We start from the raw sequence: 20,909 nt of genomic DNA on the forward strand, positions 1-20,909 counted from the left end.
ATGAATGCATTCGCTTCCGAAGAAGAGACATGTATCTTAGAAACCCGTCAAAAACATTTGAATAAAGCTACCTTGGCAATCTGCTCTCCCCACTTCTTCCCCCACCTCTTTTAACCTTTGCCTGAAAAGAATTTAAATGGCATACTTAGTCGCTGCATATTGTGCTTCCTGTACTCGGTGCTACATAAAAAGGATGATTTAAATCTTTTACAGTAACCATGTGGGGGAGGAGGGTCCTTTTTTGGCACCAGCTGTTCCAGGATCTACCATGATCAGCCACAAATACAGGCAACAAACGAGCATGCGGGTATTGTCTCTTTGGTAAAGAATTACTCTTTAGTCAAGACTTACTGCACACTTTCAGCATTCAGCATTCACCAAGAAAACAGCTCAGTGTGTGAACATAGATAAAGAATGCTTAAGCCTCCATCCCCCAGGTAGTGGGTGTCAAACACTGACCCGAAAAGTCAGAGAATGTTCCTATTATAAATTTTTTTTAAAATCACAATTTATAGCACTTCACAAAGCAGGAATGGACCAAGTTTAAAGGTTACAGCCGAGAGCCACTAAAGCACTAGTGACACCATTGTTAATAATCAGCTGAAAAGCAAGACACAGCTCACACTTCAGAGCTGTGCTAAAACATTCAGCATTTCTAAAGCTCAGGAGTCTTTGACAAGCTAGGCATAAATCAGGAGGGATTTAAATTCTCGATTTTCTGGCATTTTTCAAGCAATAAATCCTATATATTCCTAACACCACATTGTCCCAGAACCAGAACCAAGGGCTAGAGTGGGTTCCAGCTGCAGCTCAAAGAATCAAATTGGAATTAGTAACTCCTGCTTCCCTTCAGGCCTTAAAAACAATCCTTTCTAAAGGACATTTGAAGATTTATTTTAAGTCTTCTGAAATGAGGCCAAGAGGGGATTACATTTATCCCCACACTCCACCAGGACTTTTTTCATCTTTTAACATAAGATCTTCTAGAAAAATCCAGAGATGGTCGAGTCCATGCCTCCATACTTAGAGTTGTTTAGCAGTGGTAAGGAAGCAATTAAAGAGGGGAAATCAAATGGCCTAAAAATGAGGTTGATTTATGGTTTCTTAAAATAACCTCTGGGACTACTTGTATCAGAATCACCTGAGATGTTGGGGTTCCGACTCTCCAGCCCAAATGGGCCATCCTGAGTCAGGTATGGTGGAGGCTGAGACAGGAGGATTGAAGTTCAAAGCCAGCCTCAGCAATGGTGAGGCACTAAGCAACTCAGTGAGACCCTGCCTCTAAAATAGAAAATAGGGCTGGGGATGTGACTTAGTGGTCAAGTGCTCCCGAGTTCAATTCCCAGTACCAAAAAAGTAAATAAAAATTAAAAAATAAAAATATCCCGATGAGCCATACTGCGTCAGAACGTCCAGAGGAGAGAACTTAATCACTTTGCCAAATGTCACTAGGCGATTCCTTTCATCAAGCAAGTTTGAGAAACGGTGCACTACATCTTAAACTCTGAAAGTAGAGCCCAGGCATCTGCATTTTATAACCATCTGCATTTTATAACTCTCATTGGGCCAATGAGTATTCGCCGGATCAACTTGAATGTATCATCTGTTATTTGTTTCTCCAGGGTAAATTCATTGAAAAGTAACTTAAATGGGTGAACAGATTTTCCCCTTACACCACAGTGTTCTCTTCCAGGGAGCCAGTTTGAAGAGGAAGTGTACTTTATCTCTTGAGACCTTTGTAGATGGGCCTCCCCTGACCCTAGACAATTGTTGTCACACAGGAGTATGGGGCTGGGACTCAGAAGACCTCAGTAACCGGGACGTCTTTCCACCCCGAGTACCAATTTCTTCATAATTGGAGTTCCAATTCGAATTATACTGCCATAGGGTAAACTTTTCTTTTGATTCCTTAATACTGATTAGTGAAGGAAGAGGGAAATAGAAAAAGCTTGTCACATTCTTGGTCAGTTAATATTCTTTTCAAGCAGTCAAGGAAAGTGGAACTTGAGGGCCTCTAACTCCAGTATATTTTATGGTGAATTTTCTCCAATAAAATTTTCTGTTCTTTAAAACATGGTGTAGTCTTTACCACGAACACCCTTGAGTTTATCTCCCCTATAGAGCTTGCTGTGGGCAGTGCGAGGTGTGAGAAAGAAGCAGCCCCAAGGGCAGTAAGACAGACTGTTGAGGGACTGACTTTTCTATACTTCTATCCTTTTGAATATAATTCCCTAAATCTAGTTATGTAGTTCCCTGCCTCTACCCACTTTGCAGATACTATATGTTGAGAGCCACAGACAAGTCAAGATGGCGCCTGGCACTTTGCCAAGAGGAGTAGTTTGAGAAGTAACGCCAGCGAGCCATTAAGATAATGGCGATTCCTTAATGACTGACTGCTGTGTCTAGATTATGTCAATTGAGTTAAGCTGTGTATAATTAAGAGGATGAGGATTCCTTATTGGTGACTGCTGTATCTATTTTATGTTAATGAAGAACAAGCTGTGTATTCAATTATATATATACCCCCACTGTCCTACAATAAAGGGGCTCCTGCTCCTGCTGTATCAACCTTCACAAGTTGCTCATCACCCCCTGGTTAGTTTGCCCAGCCAGACTGCGGCACTATGGAGAAAGGGGAATCACAGACTTAGCATGGTCTGGGGATCCAACTCTTGCCTGGCATGCACAAGGTCCTGGACTCAATCCCCAGCACTGGAAAAAGTTTTAGCACTGGAAAAATGTTTTAGCATACTATTTTACTCTATAAACTCTGCTTCTCCTATATGAAATTTAGAGCTACAAAGACCTGGGAAGAAGTTCATTTCCTGGAATTAAAGAGGAGTATGAGAGTGGGGGCCAGTAGGTGGTGTGTGGGTATGGATAGTGAGGCCATAGCAAACAGGATGGACTTGTAACCTTCCTGGCTGCTCCTTCAACTATGCCTGCCTTGGGAGCCAGCACTGGGGCCACTTTTGGTTGCTTTTACCATGCAGGCCTCTGGCGATTCCTCAAGATTCCTCTGGGGCCTGCTAAGGTATGAACACTCCTGTCACCTCCCAGTGCAAGGAGGCAATGCTCGATTATCCTGAAAGCAGTTTCCCTAGCAAACTAGGGGAAATTTGAACCAATTTTCTGTAAAGACATGAAAGCAGAAGAGAGCCCTACACTCAGATCTTCTCAGCTAACTCACTTCCAAACTGGTAGATTGTAATAGAACCACACCTTCTCCCCTCACCTTCTCCTGTCTAAATTGTGTGCTAAGTATGCTCCATGTGTTAGCCAGACATTGAGTTTTCCCCAGTTCTAGGCCTGATTGGAACCCTAACACTTACCTAAACATCCTTCTAGTTGCCTTCCTGGAGGGAGATGTGGATGCAAGTGGGCTTTGGAGATAAAGTTGGGGTTCAAGTCCCTAGTTGTTACCGACAGGTTGTGTGACTTTGCACAAGCTACTGACCATCTCCAAGTCTCAATATCCTCTGGCTAAATGGGTAGCAGCATTGACTTCATCAAGATTAAAAAGTCACACAAACACCCATTACAGCCTACCCCTGCCCCAAAGGCACAAGTTTCTCTGCCTTGTCCAGGCCGACCCCAATCTACCTATTCTTTTGGTTCCTCAGCATGTATGTGTACTGATTCTTTGGGGCATCCTGCCTCAATGTATGGCTTTAGTATGAAGCAAGTATTCAGGATGGAAAAAGAAAAGCACAGGAGACTCAGGATATCTACTTAAGAGGCAATAAGTAAAAAAATAGATGAAAACCCAACTAGAGGATGACAGAAAATGCAGTGAACATGGAAAATTTGAAGTGAGGATCTGAAGATCTCAGAACCTGATTGGATTTGCATGATGACAGCTGCAGAGGGGGTCTCAGGGTACTTGGAACCAAGAGACTTAAACTCGGCTTCCTGGTTGGAAGCGAGTTAGCTGAGAAGATCTGGATGTAGGGTCTTTATTCTGCCATTTGCTAGTTTTATGGCCGAGAAACCACCCGAGTCTTATTTCTGTCCAGAGTAAAACAAGGTAGGAGATACATTTTAACTTAGTTTGTAAGTTTAAAAAAAAAAAGCCTGAAATTTGATGGATGGACCATTGTTTAATAATGATCACTAATTCTTATTCTGACCTTAAAAGCACTTACCTTTCTTAAGCCTCAGTTTCTTCATTTGTAAAGGGTGAACCAAAGTGAATCCTTACTGGTCCTTCAGGCTCTCATACATTCTTTATCAGGAAACCAAGAGTCTGGTTTACATACGTTGGTACAGGCTAACATTTATACAGGTTTCCTGGTCATGTTGGTAAGATGACTAAGGACTCCTAAAGAACTAGTTAGGAACAGGTAACACCAGCCCCTAGGGTTATCATAGAAGCCTAGGTAGCATTTTTGGTTGTCAAAATGATTGGAGATGATGAACTGTTACACAGGATGATTGTCAACATTATTCAATAATTCAATAACTGAATAAATTTTGAATATTCTCAAAAATGAGAATCATTTGAAATCATTCTCTTTGTGACATCCTGTCCCAAAGAGGTAGGATGAATTGATCATGGGTATAAATGTACTAAAAAAAATGTCACTATCCCAGAAAGATGTACAATTATTATTAATTAAAAATAAATGGGGGCTGAGTCTGTGGCTCAGTGGTAGAACACTTGCCTAGCATGCATGAGGCACTGGGATCAATCCTCAGCACCACAAGAAAGTAAAATAATGGCATTCTGTCCATCTACAGCTACAAAAATTAAAGACTAGAGGATACGACTGACATTGGAGGATGGGAGCCAGACTATCTTATGTGTACAGTGGGTATGGTACAAAAGATGAATTGTAAGTGCATGTCCATCTAGATATTCAAGTAGGACATTTTTCTCAAAATGGAGACTGGGACCCCTAGAGTCTGATACTATTTCATGGATAATTAAAGGTTAAAAAGTTACTTTCACAGTAATCTATGATTACTTGCTTTTTTCAATTGAGTTGATATTTGCAATAAGAAAATGCAGGAAAGGTGCTTGCTTCTTAGCCCAAATCAAGGTAGCAGGACCAAACTGCTATACTAGTGGTTGAAGTTTTCACAGCTGTGAAATTGCAGTTTAAAAAGCAATAACATTCTAGATTCACTGAAGAATGTCCCTGCTGAAGTAATGAAATTAACTTCATTAATTCTTGAGTCTGTTGAGCAGAATATTAAGAAGGTGTGTCCAAAGTGCCAAGTATCATAATTTCATTTTAATTGCAGGTTGAACTAGCCTTTTTCATGTAAGGCCTTTTTTCCCCTCCCATGAAACACCAACTAGCAAACTAAGTATTCATCTGTATATCTTAAAGGTCATTCTCTCAAATTTTTTTATTTTAGAAAAAACTAAAAATGCTTTTTACTAAGAATAAAATTCAAGCAAAAATTAAAGTCATGGAGAAGTACCTCCTACCATGAACTTGGAGTCTTCCTCTACACTTGAGGACCTTTCTAATGGTCCAGTAGCAATAATAAATGTCTATTTTATATAATAGAAAATGTCAACATTTGGAAGAGCTGTGTAATTCAGTGTTTGCAAGTAACCAATGCATGATGTTCCAAAACCATGCATGGAAAAAGATGCAACATAACCTAATGGATTTTAATGTAGCATGGTACAAAATGTTTATTGATGTTATTTCCAGAGTCAACAATGCAAGAAATAATCATTTGCTGAGGTGTTATCAAAAAATAATCTCAATTTACCTGAAAAGTCTATTATATACTGTTGCCTTTCCTAGTTTCCCACCTGGGACTGGATTTTCTTCAAATGCATCTAGCGAAATACCACATGACATCAGATTAAATGCAGAAGCAGATATGAGAATCTAGTTATCTTCAGTTATGTCAGATACGAGACTTTAAAAATGTTAAACAATGTCACTCTTTTCTTCAAATAGTTTGTTAAAAGTAACTGTTTTCTAAAATACGATTATTATTTTGGAATTTTTAAGTAGAAATTAAAGTTCAAATTTTAATATCTATGTAGATTATACTTAGATATTTACTATAACAAATGCTCAAGGATCTCAATACTTTAAGGGAATAAAAGTTGATAAAAAGGTACAAAAAAATCAGGTTTACAACTGAATGTTTAGTACATATAAAAATATTTATATATAATGTACAGTGGCTTCCAGAAATGCAAATAACATGTCTGTCAATGGCTGATGGTCAAGTCAAAGAATTGTTGGTCACTTCATTAAGTCACACCACCAACGTCAACACCAGTCATGTCATTGGAGTTGTTTATGTAGTCCTGTCTTCATGATCGTCTCAGCCCTGTGATTTTTTGATCAGGTACAGGCATCTGATACTTTGGCTCGTGCAATTGTGCCTGAGGATTTACATCCTGAAATACATGTTGTATTATAAATATAACTGATGTGTTAGTTATATATAGGCAACTTCTATAATTTATTAATTTCACAATAAGACAAAATACTTGTTACAGGAAGGCCAGTAGGTCTGAGAAACATTGTTCAGGAGGAAGTGGAGGCTGATGCACAAGATTTGAGAGGCGATATCTACAAAGATGCTGAAGTTAAAGGGAGGAGTCAGCTTGTGAGATGTCTCATTTGCAGTGTATTCCCTTGAAAGGGATGGAAGAATGAACATCAATTGTGTAGAGACCATCACAAAAGAACACTGCTCCTGAAAAAAAAGTGATCCAAAGATCTCCCCCACCACACACTCTCTAGTCACAAAATGCTACCTTTGTCAGCTCAAACTGTTTCCCAATCTGGACCATATGTTTTTCTCCCTGGATTTTTTTTTTTTTTTTTTTAAACTGGCCACGCTTTTTTGGACCCCACTCCACTTCTGATGTCAGGCTCTACTGCTTCTTCCTGGGACTTCTACAATTCCAGAAAACCATCTTGATATCTGACTTTCAAAAAGGGCAGAGAACAAAGAGGGTAAGTACAGAAAGGAACTGTGAAAAAGAACTTCCATAACATGAGTGGTTAGACTCCTGCTACCCCTGGTTTCTCCCAGTCTGAGCTAAATTCTTTGTTCCTTCCCTCCCGTGAATTTTGAAATGCATTCAACTTTACATTTTTATAAAGTAGCTAAATGTCTCACTCTCTTCACCCATGATTAAAATCCAGTTGTTTATTTATAGGGCCATTTGTTGCTGAAACCTCCTCTTAAAAAAATAATAATTGCTTCTTCAGATGGTTTTCTTCCATCTGCCAGAAGATGTCATTTTGGGATGAGGCCATTCAAACTTGCTCAAATCTGAGCGATAACTCAACTAAAATGAGGTCAATGTAAATGACTACCCACAACGGGGGAAAACCTGTTAAATTAAATCCAGAGTAAGTAGCAACATATCATATAGTGAGAGTTACATGTGTCAAATGAAGGAGTGTTATGAGGATTAATGAGTCCGTTATTAAAAAACGCTTTGGGATTCTTGGATGAATGGCAGTGTTGAAAGTGGGGGCAGGGTTGGCACTTACAGATTGCAGCTATATCAAGACCCTGTAACAGACTCTGGGGAAATATGTTTTTAAGTTCTTCCATTGCTTTCTCTATATCTTCTTTATTGATGTATCTTATACTACATTTAGCATCCCAAATACTTATTTCAGCAAAATATGTAGACAGATGTCAGTGTCTATCAAACAGCATCCCACAAGGAATAGTGTAAACTCATCTGAGGATTTCAACCTGGTATTGTGGAAACACTGGGCAATGGCAGGATCCAATTCATAACCCATGTATTCTTATTCCCCACAAGGGCTTGTATAATAGCCAAATGTCAAAGATGGAGACTGTCAGAAAATTCTGTTGAATGAAATCTAGTCAGTGGGAGTGACATGAATCCAGGCTATTTTCTTACATGCTTGATACTGTCACAGATAGTAAAAAGTATAGACAATTGCCTAGATGTTTCTAAATACCCACAGGTCTTGAATAGGCTTCTTGATGTCTGCATTTCTTTTACCTGGAAGTTTATACATTTGCAAAATGCACAACTGAGATTCTATCCTTTGAGAATGTAAAATGACAGGTCTCCTATTGTCTCTCCTGCATAGCGCTGACTTCCCAGGGCCTGGGTCTTCATGGTCCCTCCTGGTTCTAAGACTGACATAGGCAAAGGACCCTACTGTTGCAAGACCCTCCTATCCTCAGTCTAGCCATAGAGTCAACTGCTTGTCCTAGATCACCCCCACAGCCTGCTGACAAGGCATTTTATGTACAGCAATTATTGAATATTGAATATTTGAGAATAAATGATGTTCATCTCACAGAAATAGTTTAAATAGTAGTAATATCTATTGCTGTATTTTAAGAGTACTCCAATCACCGCAGCGCAAAGAACTTCTGTTGGTTGTTTCCATTTATGCTGTCACCTCTGCAATGCCACTCAGTTCCAGGATTCCTTGTTCCCTTCTTGGTCCCTTTATGTATTTTTTTTCCTACTTCCAAATTCATATTAGCTGTATTTGCAGACCTGTTTAGCTATTTCTGTAATCCCTTCCAATCTCTGCTTTTGAAACATTGTCTTCCATCCTTGATGCATTTTATCATGCTGTTTTCCTGACTAAACACATATGTTTGGGAAGGAATAAACAGTTCTTTTACTAAAGAGGAGTTCTGTTTTCTTTCATCAAGAACCTGGGTCACCCTGAAACTACTTTGGAGAGAGTCCCTGGCACCAACAATGAGGAATCACATTGACACTAGTAAATAGTGGAGAGGGCAGCCAAAAAAAATATCAACTACAGATTTAAAGATCAAATTGGCTTTTATTAGCAATTTACATATTAGGCAGCATCCAGTCTAAAAAGAAACTCTGGGGCATGGCAGAGTGGTCCGTTTTTACAAAATACTTTGAGCAGGAACTAACCTTGTGCAAAAGGTAGATGGATTCACATTGGTTATTGTAAGTTTCTTTTCTTGTATGGGTTAAAGCAAAGGGAACTTTCTTATGCTGGCTCAGGTTGACTGGGCCCCTTTTGAGGGGTTGTTTTGATTTGCTCTTTTATAAGACAGCTGGCCTATTTGGGAATCTAACCCTCTTTATTTCTCTAAAGCTCAGACCTTAGAATTAAAACAGCTTAGGTTTTGATATCAGGAGGTGGAAACAGAATGAATGGTTCTATTTTGGGTTCGTCTTTTGGACTGAACTCCTGAACCAGGTCACTAGTCAACAGTCTAGTACCAATATGCCTACTATAAAAGGAAGCAATCCCTTGAATGAAAAAAAACAAAGAGACCCAGATAATTCCATTTAAAAACTTCTGACTCAAGGGGGTTATTTTGAGTAGGTAACATGAGGTATAAAAAAGTTCAGAGGGTCTTGAGTGAAGTGTCATTCTTCCCTCCTCTATGCCATAATTGCCCAGCCCCACATCCTAGAGGCAGCCACAAAGTGGCTGGAAGTGATGGTCTCTTTCCAGAAGTTTTGTACATTTACAAACATGGATATTTTATATTTGATAATATGTCTCTAGATCAATAAATACAGACTCTTCATTATATTGGTTTTATAGTCTAAGTTATGACCAATACATATCATAAAACATTGAAGTTTTAGATTATCTGCAATAAGAAATTGAAAATAATCTTATAAAATACTATGCCCACAAAGATTTGTTAAATGTGTGCAATACACCTATAGGATAAATACTTTGAAATAAAACCCTGAAATCCAGTAGTAAGTGCTAAGAGCAACAGCCAAGTAATATGATGCATGGCATTTTTGGTTGATAGGTGACGCCAGCTAGCCATTGAGATGATTATGTTAAGATTTGCATTCATATGGATATTGGACTCCTGCTGTTCATCTCAGCCTGCTAGGGACTCCTGGAGAGTTCCCATTGGTTGGGGAAGTAAAGTAGGAGGGAATTCTGGGTGAGAAACTTGTTCTGGGGTTCTGGGAGAATGCCGTGTGGGTGGATCGGCTTTTTCCCAGACATGTACGGGGTATTGGCGGCAGTTTCAAAAATAAGGTTTGTTCCTGCTCGAGTGGCTTGTGATTTTGTGCCCAGCCAGACTGTGGCAATTGGTGGCCCATGCGGGGGATGCCTGAAGCTTGGAGGTGAGTAAAATTGCTCGCCCCTGAGGGAAGGCGACAGAATGGGTGACCATTTCAAAAAATGAATGTGTTCTTGTTTTGATTTATTTTGGTTTTGTTTCAAGCTGCCTATCCCTAGAATTTTCTCAGGCAAACTGGGAAAAATGGTTGGCTCAAGGTTTGAAGTTGTTCGGCCCTGAGAAAGAGAAAATTGATACAACTATTCTTTGTTCCATTTTTGTTTCATTCTGTTTCGGCTTTGTTTTATGCTATCTTATTGGGTTGCGTTACCTTTATAGTAAATTAGAAACTAGTAAAAAACAAACTGAAAGACTGTTAAGTAAATTGTCGGAGGTTCAGACTGTGGTAGAAAACATGTTAGGTCAAGCAAAAGAGAAGGTCTCTAGAGCTAGTCAGACAGGAAAATTTGAAGAAAGAAAGCTTAGAGGAAAAACAACCATCAGGCGGAGAATTACAACAGGAGGCTGCTACTAACTTCGTTCTATCACCAGAGAGCATAATTCAACCAACAGCTCCATCTACAGCTGAGCGGCCCTGAACTCCCGTAGTTGATGGACAGAATCCTGAGGCAGGACCCCAAAGATTAGCATGCCCTGTACTTGAGCAGGCAGGAGGACAATGAATTCACCGAGCTTTATATTTCAAAACAGTGAAGCAATTAAAGGAGGCTGTAACAACCTATGGCCCGCAAGCACCCTTCACTGTGAGCATGGTCGAATCCATTACCAACTTAGACATGATGCCAGCAGATTGGGCTAACATGTGTCAATCTGTCCTAAATGGAGGACAATATTTGTTAAGGTTGCCAATGAGGAATTTTGCATGGAGACAGCTAGGCGAAATGCAGCAGCCAGTTACCCTCAAAGAAATCTAGATATGTTATTAGGAAAGAGACCTTATGAGGGTCAACGGCAACAAATTGAATATGATCCTGGCGTATACGCACAAATTGCTGTAGATGCGGTTAGGGCATGGAAAACTTTACAGGGGCATGGAGATTTACAAGGTCAATTATCTAAGGTAATATAAGGAACTAATGAAAGGTACGCTGAATTTGTAGATAGGCTTGTTCAAACAGCTTCTAGAATATTTGGAGATACAGAACAGGCAATGCCATTTATAAAACAACTGGCTTATGACCAAGCAAATCGTTGCTGCAGAGAGGTCACTAGATCCTGGAGACATGGAGATTTAAACACATTAAATTATGCAGAGACATTAATGAACAAGGGCAAGTCTTAGCAGCAGTACAACAGGCTTTAGATGCCAGGCCAAAAACATGCTACAATTGTGATCAAACAGGACATTTTAAAAGGAGTTGCCCCATAGGAGGAGGGTTTAACAAAGCTAGGTATCAAAGGAATAGAATACCAGGTATTTGCCCATGATGCCATAGAGGGAAACATGGGCTAATGAATGCCATTCTCAAACCACCATAGAGGGTACTCCATTATCAAAAAACGGACAAGGACCAAGTGTTTACCCATGATATCATGGAGAAAGGCATCAGGCTCCATTGCCAACAAACAAACTGGGGGGCCCAATGCTCCAGGGCCCAAAACCACAAATATACGGGGCAATGGAGGAACCCAGCAGCACCATCAAGGTAGTGCCCAGGACGCATTATCCATTAAATCCCTCATCAGACAAACCAGAGGGAGCACAGGGTTGGACATCTGCATCTCTGCCAGAGCAGTACTAACTCCAGAGATGGAAGTTTAAATCATTCCCACAGGGGTAAAAGGACCTCTTCCCCAGGGAAGAGTAGGCTTATTATTGGGATGCAGTTCTACACTAAAAGGACTTATGATAAGTCCCGGGGGTAATTGATCCCGATTATGAAGGTGAAATAAAAATTATAGCCAGTTCTCCAAGAGGTATATCAGTAATTTCACCAGGAGATAGAATAGCAATTATTAATAATACCCAGCCTGCATGATAAATTTTCCAGTCGTACTATAGAAAGAGGTTCCAAGGGATTAGGCTCCACAGGTGTAGATTGGGCTATGCCGTCTTTAAATTTAGATTCTCGCCTCATGCTAAAATTAAATATTCAAGGACATGACTTTAATGGGCTACTGGACACAGGTGCTGACCTTAGCGTCATATCTCATCAAGAATGGCCAAAACATTGACCATTACAACAAGCCACTCAAACGCTTCGAGGCCTAGGAGTGGCAACTAATCCCCATAGAAGTGCAATGGTATTAGATTGGAAGGATCCTGAAGGATGTGAAGGACTATACAGCCATATGTATTGGATCATCTTCCAGTAAATTTATGGGAACGAGATGTCCTAGATCAATTAGGTTTGACATTAACAAATAACATCAATCCTAATGCGCCCACTACTAGGGCTAGACAAGGCTTTAAGAAAAAAGATTGAGAGCAAGAACAAGGTATGACAGCACCAATTCAAATAGATCAAGAAATAGAGAGACATGGATTGGGTTTTCAGAAAGGGCCACTGAGACAATCAAAATTACTTGGAAATCAGAAAGACCAGTGTGGGTTCCTCAGTGGCACCTGACTAAAGAAAAGATACAAGTAGCCCATGACCTGGTCAAACAACAATTAGCGGAAGGACATATACAACCTTCCGTATCTCCCCATAATACTCCCATTTTTGTCATTAAAAAGAAATCTGGTAAAGAGATTATTGCAAGATTTAAGAGCCATTAATAATGAGATGGTTATTATGGGACCTGCTCAATCAGGGATTGCCCAATTGTCTGCTTTACCAAAAATCTGCTATGTTTTAGCTATAGATATTAAAGATTGTCTTTTTCAATTCCAATTCATCCCGAGGATAGTCCACATTTTGCATTTACTATCCCTGCACTAAATCATGAAGGTCCTGATCAGAGATGAATGGAACGTACTCCCTCAAGGGATGGCTAACAGTCCAACTATGTGTCAAATTTATGTTAACAAAGCAATCCAGCCACTTAGAAATCAAAATCCTGAACTACAAATATTTCACTATATGGATGATGTGTTATTGGCACATAAAGATAAAAACACATTGATAGAATGTTATGCCACACTTACAAATTTATTAAAAAATTATAATCTAGAGATAGCAATAGATAAAGTACAATTAAATTTTCCAATTAATTATTTAGGAGTTCTATTATCCTCAACCATGGTCCGTCCAAAAATTCAAATACGAGTAGATCAACTCAAATCACTTAACGACTTTCAAAAGTTATTGGGAGATAAATTGGATAAGGCCTTATCTAGGCATACCAACAGGAGTTGGGACCTTTGTTTGATATCCTAAAAGGTCCATCAGATCCAAATTCACCCCGCATGTTAAAGCCTGAAGCAAGAAAAGCATTAAAAATCATTGAAACATATCAATCCTATCCAAATGCATATTTTCCATATAAGTTTGCCTTTATTATTGTACTACCAACAAAAGATATTCCTACAGGAGTATTTTGGCAAGAAGGTCCATTATTGTGGATACATTTATCTTATTCTCCTAACACTATTCTTACTAGATATCCTGAGGCTGTAGGACAATTAATACTCAAAGGAATAAAAGCAACAAAGGGAGTGTTTGGGATTTCTCCCAATAAAATTATGGATCAAATTGATGAGTTAGCTAATGAGCTAAATACTTGGGCAATTATCAAATGAAACATTAGATTTACATATGATTATCACTTACCATATAATCCTTTGTTGTCTTTTTGGTCTAAGCATCCTGTAGTTTTTCCAAAAATGACAAAAAACCCTATCATGAATGCTCCAAATATATTCACTGATGGGTCAAATAATAGTACAGCAGCAGTAGTTACCCCTGATCAAACTTTTACATTTTTAGTACCCAAACAATCAGCTCAAAAGGTAGAGCTTAATGTAGTATTACAAGCTTCTATGATGTTTAAAGATTCTGTAATTTATTTTCTGATATTCAGTATGTAGTTAATGCTATAGTATCCCTTGAAGATGCTGGTAGAATTTCCCCTTCCTCTACTGTTCTCTTTGTTTTCCACTATACAAAGTCTAATCTGGGACAGAAAAGATCCATTCTTTATAGGACATATCAGGGCACATACAAGATTGCCTGGAGCCCTTAGTTTGGGAAGTGAGTTAGCAGATAAAACTACACATGACATACATATTTTCTCCACAATAGAAGAAGCTATGAATTTTCATAAAAAGTTCCGTGTCAATGCTAATACTTTTCAAAAGCATTTTAAAATAACTAAAGAAAAAGCCAGACATAATAAAACAATGTCAAAGTTGTGTGACATTTTTACCACAAGTTAATCTTGGAGTCAATCCTAGAGAACTGATATGTAACCATATTTGGCAGATGGACATCACACACTTGCCAAAATTTGGAAAATTAAAATATTTGCATGTTACAGTTGATACTTCTGGATTTTTGATGGGCTCCCTTCATGCCGGAGAAAAAACTAAAGATGTTATAGCTCATTGCTTACAAAATTTTGCCACTGTGGGTGTTCCTAAACAGTTAAAAACTGATAATGGTCCTGGTTACACTTCTACCTCTTTTAAACAATTTTGCTCAACATTTGACATTACTCACATAACAGAAATTCCATACAATCCACAAGGACAAGATATAGTTTAAAAAGCTCAAACTATTAAAATGTACTTATTAAAACAAAAGGAGGGAATTGGAAAGGGGTATATATCCCCCAAAGAAACTTAAAATAACCCTTTTTACTCTAAACTTTTTAAATTTGGATTCATCAGGGCTTAGTGCTGCGGAAAGGCATATGTGTCCAAAAAAATGTACATAAGCCTAAGGTACTTTGGAAGGATATTCTAACAGGACAATGGAAAGGTTCTGACCCAGTGATTGTCTGGAGTCGGGGCTCTGTGTTTTTCCACAGGGAGAACAGCAGCCGATTTGGATTCCAGAGAGGTTAACCAAAACAATTTCTATAGACCAAAAGGAAGATGATTTGACTCAAATCTATAACAGCTGATATCCAGAACTCCAGCTTGGCTATTCTTACATCTGCGACAGTGATTAACCAGGATGCTTTTTTCAATATTTTTGTTATTACTTTTTCCCACATCATAAAGTTCTACTTTATTTTTGAGCTCATACAGACCTAGGTTAATGTTTTTCTGATCAGTTTTATGTTTTGACTATGGAGTTTTTAAACATTGCAATGGAGATTTCACCTAGGTAAAGCTACAAGGCCTTTACTATTGTCTTATGTGTTGTATGTTACATGTGCACACTTCTGTTTTGTGTTGTATGTCTGTATGTGCGTATGTCCATATATCATATGTGAGGAGCGCTCATGAGTAAATGGATCCGAATTTTTTATTATTCACATGATTTTAATGGTTTAAATTTGGTAAAAAGCTGTTGAGGATTGTTTTAAAATGTGTACAAATAAGCAGGTTAACAGATCTGTTTGTTTACTTTCACTTTTCCTTTTCATTATATTTAATAATTCTATTCAGGATAATGTAAATCATTCAAAAAATTGTTCTTAGTACCTGTTGGAATGTTACATAATTTTTTTTTAGCATTATTGTCAGAATTCCTATATCCATCCCAGTGCCAGTAAAGACATGAAACCAAGCTACAGTTTCTTCAATAGAAATAACAAACTGTTATAGTTATAATAAACTGATGCATCAATGAATAATAATAAGTAATGCTCAATCACTGAGCCGATTTATTTTGGGAGGAAATGGACATATTGATAGATTTCTCCGCTTTGAACTGCTTACAAAACTTGCCTGGACTCTTATCACTTGTATGCATTGTGCTCTATTTGTTGATACAGCGAATTATGGTAGTGCTGGCGTATCTGTTGATTTGTCACCAGTGTTGCAATTTTTCCTGAAGAGCCGTCAATTGACTTGATGTCATGGTATTTCTGTATCCTCCTCCCTTCTAGTGATGGTCTAATTTTGGGGGCTAACTGAGGTGAGGCAAAGAACCTCACCCCCCCACCACCAGCACCAAGGCCAAATTTGGGGGCCAACAGAGGTGAGGCAAAGAACCTCACCACCCACACTGGTACATAGGCCTATCCACAGGTATGGCTATATACTGGACCATGGTCAGTGACTGGTATGATCCAATTGCAGTGGTATCAATCTAAGACAGGAGGCCGACGCCTAGAAGTCAGTTTTCTGATGGGTAAGAACCATATGTTGAATTGGACAAACCTAACAGGCACGGTCCCTAGCCACATTGCCTGTTGCTTAATTAAACAGAAGGGGGCAGATGCTAAGAGCCACAGCCAAGAAATACGATGCTTGGCATTTTTGGTTGATAGGTGATGCCAGCTAGCCATTGAGATATTATTATGTTAAGATTTGCATTCATATGGATATTGGACTCCTGCTGTTCTCCAACCAATGGGAACTCTCCAGGAGTCCCATAGCAGGCCGAGGTGAAGTACAGTAGGAGGGAATTTCGGGGGAGGAACTTATTCTGGGGTTCCGGGAGAACACCGCGTGAGTGGATCGGCTTTTTCCCCGGATGTGTATGGGGTATTGGCGGCAGTTTCAAAAATAAAGTTTGTTCCTGCTTGAGTGGCTCGTGATTTTGTGCCCAGCCAGACTGCTGCAGGTAAGTACCTTTTAAGCAATTGCCCAATTGCCTTCCATAGAGATTGACCAATTTACCCTTGCAGCAATGTTGAAAATATAAAAGTTTGTTACTTTAGAAAGGATGGCATAAAAGAGGCCAACAAAATTCATGAGAAGTACCTCGCTGCTAGTCTATAGGCACCTTGAGTACATCAACTATATTATGTCATCCAGCCCCTAGAACAATGCTGGAGTGAATTTGTAAGTATTTTTGATGATTGAATGGCATAATGACAGTTCAGAGCCAAAAACAAAACCCAGGCTGACTGGCTGACAGATGGTAGGGTGAACAACCTGGGATATTATACAGGACATGGTGGGGATGGAGTGGGAGATTTGCCAAAGACAGAAAAGTTAGATTTTTCAAGTTATCACCTAAAAATAGTGTGTGCTCTCACCAGTTATCAAAATAGAAAAAAATGTGAAATCAGATATCACTGTCTTCCATGGGAAACTATTGATCACATCATCCAAGAGATAACATTAATTTCTGCTATTTTTCCAAGCACTGGCCATTAGTTTTGTGAATTTGTAGCCACTGATTCAAACTGTTTAAGACTAGACTAATGTTCTTAGCTGCCCTTAAGATCAGGCTGATTGCTACAGCTGCCTAACTGGCCAGCAGTCAGTCCTGATCACCATGTTAGGAAACAAATCAGTTTGGCTTTTCAGTGGCCAGTCCATTTTGAATGTGTGAAGCCAAGCCATTTATGTTATAGATGGAATACCCAAGTTCAGTTATTGGTTCAATGATTGGTTTAATAATCCAAGGAAGTCAAATAATTGTTAGGAGGTAAGTTAATAAAGATTGTGTAATACATATACACAAAAGATATTTCATTGAACACTACTATGTGCCAAGCACTGTCCTCTATCCCCGAATTATTGCTATACTTCACAATTGCTGTACTTCAGTTAGTATTATCTAAATAGATATTATCCCAACTGTAAAGGAAATTAAAGTCTGAAGGCAAATAATCTTTCCCATGGTTACTCAGCTAATAAAGTGATGAAGCAAAAATTCCAACCCAGGTGTGTAAGACTCTACAAGCGTTTCTACTCAGTCTCAGATCGCCAAGTATGAACTAATGCCATAGTTCATTCACCATCCATACCATTATCACATTACTTCGAGCCGTCTCACCAAGTCAGTGGGATGAGTGTGTTTATGACACAATTAAATCTCAGTCTCTCACATGCAGGCCAACTCCTCTAAATAGTGTGTTATGCCCTTTCTACAAAGGATGGATTTGGCTTTGGATGTAGTAATGGCACATTTGTAGTGCATGCCTTTCTTTTCTTTCCAGAACACATTTGATCACCCTGGGCATTGGGGACATTTCAACATTTAGATTCTACATTTATCACAGTGTGTTTGTTGCCTGTAACTTTTTTTTTTTTTTTTTTTGCAGGTGGGGGGGTGTGCCTGGCTCATTAGAGAGACCACTAGACATTTTAAAACCAAATTGAGTTTAAATACATTTCCTTGACGCATCTGTTTTGTTAAATGTATCCCATGAAGCCAACATTAAAAGCAATGCCATTAAGAGGGCATAAGGTAAGCTCATTTACTTGACCAAATTGTATAACACAATGAATTAATATGGTAATATGCCTTTGGAGACCAGCAGCAGATAATAGAGGTGAACAGAGGAGCTCTAGCCGGGTTTTGGAAAAGCAAAAGCAATTCATCATTATGCTGTAACAATATAGGAGAACATTTCTCATTTCCCACTTGCCTGCCCCCAATCCTGAGAACCTCCGGTTGTACTTTTCAAACACCAACTTTGACAAATACTACTTTGTTCACTTACACTGTGCATTTGTTACCCAAAGGGTTCTCTTATGTTTTCAAAGAGTAGTAAATAAGTGGAAATTTCAGTTGTAAGTGAGAGCTGGTGGGGCCTGAAGCTGCCCCTCTCACCCTGAAGAACTAGCAAAACACTCTTCCCCTAGACAGAAGGCAAAGGGAGGGGACAGACGAGAGCAAGTAGAACAAACACCAGGACAGATCCTAGCTGCCTTTCCCTGGGAGTCGAGCATTAGAAATTATGTGCTGTGTAAATTGTTGGTCATTTCTTGGACTCGGTCCTTCTCTCGGATGTTTGGACAGTTTTCATCCTGCCAGACCTAAGTAAGCCCATTGTGCTTGGTCAGCAAGTGTATCCCCTAGCCACTTTAAGAGGAAAAAAGATGTTTTCCCCTGACTAAAATGGGATATGCTCATGAAAGTTTAACAAGCATAAAGGATGAAATGCAAAAAAGTCAATTATGATACAACTCAGAACACTAAAATATGTATGTCACTAAATTATTCTCAAAAATTGATTTTTACTATGATTTTACAATGCTTATAAATTTGATCATTTAGGTTTTTAATAATTAACTTTTTCAATGAAAAAGCAAAGCAAAAGCAAACATGTGGACATAATCCTTTCATCCCAGAATTAGCTTGAGAATGTATTTCTAGTAGCAGCAAGAGTAATGTTAGTGCTTAGGTTAAATCCACTGGACATTTTAGAATATTTTTTAATTTTACACCATTGACCACTACCCACTTCCTGAAACCTTTTGCATTTGCTCTGTGATGCCAAGTTTTCCCAATATATTCCTACCTTTCTGCCCATTTCCAGAGTCCCTCTCTGGGTCTCCTCTGAGCATCAATATTGAAGGTTCTATTCAATGCCCTTTTCTCTATCCTATGATCACTAAGGGTATCACCATTTCTATATCAAATTCCCTGTTTTCATCTTCATCCTTGATCTTTTCCATGTCTAGGACATGTGTTCTAGACTCAGACTTCTTCCATGTCAACATCTCATGGGCATTTCAAACTCAAGGTCTCACTAAATCAATCCCATACTTCATATTTCCCTTTTTAGAAAGATAGGGATGAAACAACATCATTTTCTCTTTCATGACTTTAATGGCTGACTCCTGTGTAGTCCATTTAGCAAGATATTGCCTGTTGGCTTGAGACAGGAATTTTGATCATGTGAAACTATGAAGGAAGCCCTCTCCTGGTATTTAGACCGAACCATTTGAAGGATGTTAATTCTACCATTTGGCTTGAACCTGAGCCTCTGTCACACAATCTTTGCTTTGGATGCCAAAATTATCCAACTCGTGAATACTACAGTTAGGAAATAGTTACACATTCAAATACACAAAAACATTCAGTAAAGGATCACAGCTTGTTAAAGATTAAAGACTGATAAGTTGAAAAGGGGTAGTTTATGGAGATATTAAAGCTAAAACCAAGCTTTAAAACAGGAATCAAAGGATCCAGCAATCCCACATCGGTGTATATATAAAAGAAATTAAGTCAGAATCTTGAGATAGCTATACTCCCATGTTTATCATAGCAGTATTCACATCAGCCAAGATATAGAAATAACACAAGTAGCAACAGATAAATGCAAAAAGCATATGTGGTATGTACATAGTGAAATATTATTCAGCATTAAAAACAGAAGGATATCCTGCCATTTGGGACAACCTGGATGAAACTGAGGGACTGACTATGCTAAGTGATAAGTTCTTCACAGAAGGACAAATACTACTTGATTCCACTTACTTGAGGCATCTATATGGTCAAACAAAAGCAAAGAATACAACCGTGGTGGTCAGAGGCTTTGGGGAAGGAAGAATTTGGAATTTGTCTAGTGTGTATAAAATTTCCGTTGTACTAGATAAATAAACTCTAGAGCTCTGCTGTGTGACATAGTGTCAATATCAATAAAAAACTATGTACTTCAAAACTTAACGGGAGGTGGAGCCACACAGCACTCATCGCAGATGGAATGCAGTGCAGAACACAGAGGCTTTGTTTGTGGGTCACCAGACCGAGCTCTGGAAAAAGCACAAGTTCACCCCAGCACACGCCACGCACCTCACCAAACACCCTACGTGGGAAACAGACGGAATCCATCTTGGAAAACCTAACTCACCAACTTTCAGTGGGTGTGGCTACCAGCACGGTTCTGCAGCTGCTCAGGTACCCGATTTCCAACACCCCCACCCCCACGTGATAACAAAGCTTTTGGGAGGTGTAGCTATCAATGCTGAACAGCAACTGGACAGGCACCTGGTTTCTAACTCAGACTAAGAGCAGGGAGGCTCCAGGTAGAAGCTCAAGCCTGCTCACACTGGCTACCTCCACCACCCTGAATGCAGAGACTCAAGCTAGGAATAGACAATGCCACCTACTGGAAGAAAACAGTTCTGAGCCTTT

The sequence above is a fragment of the Ictidomys tridecemlineatus genome, chromosome 2 (genome assembly GCF_052094955.1).
Source record: "Ictidomys tridecemlineatus isolate mIctTri1 chromosome 2, mIctTri1.hap1, whole genome shotgun sequence".
NCBI classification, from domain to species: Eukaryota; Metazoa; Chordata; class Mammalia; order Rodentia; family Sciuridae; genus Ictidomys; species Ictidomys tridecemlineatus.